Source organism: Vulpes lagopus, chromosome 6 (assembly GCF_018345385.1).
Source record: "Vulpes lagopus strain Blue_001 chromosome 6, ASM1834538v1, whole genome shotgun sequence".
Classification (NCBI taxonomy): Eukaryota; Metazoa; Chordata; class Mammalia; order Carnivora; family Canidae; genus Vulpes; species Vulpes lagopus.
In genome coordinates, this window is record NC_054829.1 from 82,825,614 (window position 1) to 82,828,081 (window position 2,468).

Sequence of the window (2,468 nt, forward strand, 5' to 3'; positions counted from 1 at the left end):
GCCCTGGCCTGAGGTCATTCCGCGGCGACGGGTCGCGGCAGGTCTGCGCAGTGACGTCACTGCAGGCCGGCCGGCGCGCGCCTAGTCTGAGCGGCCGAGTGGTCCGAGCCTTCTTAGTAACCGGCCGGCGCGCGGGGTGGCCGCGGTCGCTCTAACCTTGGGGGCGGGGGTCCCTGGGATGCTTAGCGTGATGGGATGATTCCTGTGATGGGCTTTCTCAATAGATGAGCAAAGATTGTGTTGTACCAGGAAAATAAGAAGACCTCGAGAAAGCTACCAAAATACTGATTTGGGGACAGGTGTTTCCCTTTTAAAGTAAAAAGGGCACCGAGAGCCATTGTAAGAATGTAAATTAAACCCGTGCTCCGAGTCAAGGGACATGCATCACACAAGTGAAAACCTTAAATTCGACGGTCAAGTCAGGAGTTTGTGTAGTCCAGAAGCAGTGAGCTTGTGAGATGCAAGAGCCTGCGGCGGGAACACGTGGTGGTGCTCTTACTTCTGGCCGGTTCTTGGGTAGGGCCGTGTGCCCCGCACTGTTACAGGCACTATGCACGGATTATCCTGTTTAACCACTTCCTTAGTCACCACGGGTAAGCCACTCCCCGGCATTGTTCTACTCTAGAGAATTGGGTTAGTCTTTAATCTCCTTTCCTTAAAACCACAACAGTGATTCTGTGATACCTTGAGTCTCCAGGGGTGGTGAGGAGGGGGCAGTCTTTGATAATTCTGCAAAGATAGCTCACCGCTAGTTCACTGATTGTAGACAGAGGGATCAAGGCATCAGGAAATTTTACTAAAGGAGAAAACACGCTTCCTCCTGTATGTGTTACCTCCTCTCTCAGTGCTCCACCACAACACCAGATGTGTGGGTTTTCCACATACCAAGCAGTTCTGTGATAACACGTGGTATTCTGTAATTTAACTCAGTGCTGGTACTAAGTACCTGGAGATGCCATTAGATCCCACAGGTTAAGGGCTTGGGCTCCCAAGACTGCCCCTTGCCCCACTTAAGATGCTAATTGCAAGTCCAGGTCATTATCTGTGCTTCTGACCTATTGGCTATTGATTGGAAGTTTTGGAGACCCCTTCTTGCATTTGATTAACTTGCTAGATGGTTCACGGAACTTAGGAAAACATATTACTTACGATATTACTGCTTTATTATAAAAGGGTGTAACCCGGGAACAACCAGATAGAAGAGATGCATAGGGTAAAGGGTGTGGGAAAGAACACAGAGCTTCCATGACCTACTCCCTCCACACCTCCGTGTGTTCACCAACCCTAAAGCTCTCTGAACCTTGTGGTTTGGGGTTTTTGTGGACACTTCATTACATAGGCATGATTGATGAAATCCTTGGCCGTTGGTGATTGAACTCAATCTCTAGTCCCTTTCCCTTCCCTGGATGTTGGGTGTTGGGCTGAAGGTTCCAATCTTCTAATAATACATGGGTTAGTTCCTCTGGCAACCAGCCCCCATTCTTGAGGACTTTCCAGAAGTCTCCTTGGAGTGAGAGTGGTATACATTGTCCTGCCTCTGATGAAAGGAACTCAGGGGAGGTTCAGAGAAAATGGAAACCTCCAAAGTGGACCACTGTTCCCCTGCAACTTGATGCAAAAGTGCTCTTCCCAGATGGTCCTGAAATGATCACCAATGAGAGTGCCCTGGTCTGGAGTTAGGCTTCTAGCTTCCTCAGCGGGCTCGTTACTTTAGAGTAATCATTAGACTTGTCATCAAAGCAGTTTCTGTGTTTGTTGGAGAAAGAGCCCTAGAGCTGGATTGGGGTGGGGGTAGGGAAAGGATGAAGGTCAAAGTTGAGTTTGTGGGTTCGCTATTTTGTTTGATTACACTACCACTGAAAGTCATATGAGAGAGCAGCAACTTTCCATTACTAATGCCCTGGCATTTGCAGTTGTTGATAGAATCCTTCAACTACATACAATTTTCTCTCCTTAATCTCTCGTGGAACTTTGTTTTTTCTGTTTTACAAAATTTAAGTAATTTTCCTTTGTATCATACTAATTTTATGTTCTCATTTTGATTGAAAACCCCTTGAAGTTAAGTATTTAAGAAAATTTAGCAGACTACTTATTGAATTCTTGTTTTATGAAAGCACTGTGTTTATTTAGCACAGGGTATGTCAAGGGGGAAAAGTCCTATCGTCAAGGAGCACACAGACTATTCATTTAATGTTCATTAATAGGGATCCCTGGGTGGCGCAGTGGTTTGGCGCCTGCCTTTGGCCCAGGGCGCGATCCTGGAGATCCGGGATCGAATCCCACATCGGGCTCCTGGGGCATGGAGCCTGCTTCTCCCTCCGCCTGTGTCTCTGCCTCTCTCCCTCTCTCTGTGACTATCATAAATAAATAAAAAAAAAAAATTAAAAAAAAAAAATAATAATGTTCATTAATATAGGGGCACCTGGGTGGTTCTGTTGGTTAAGTGGCTGGCTCTTGATTTCAGCTCA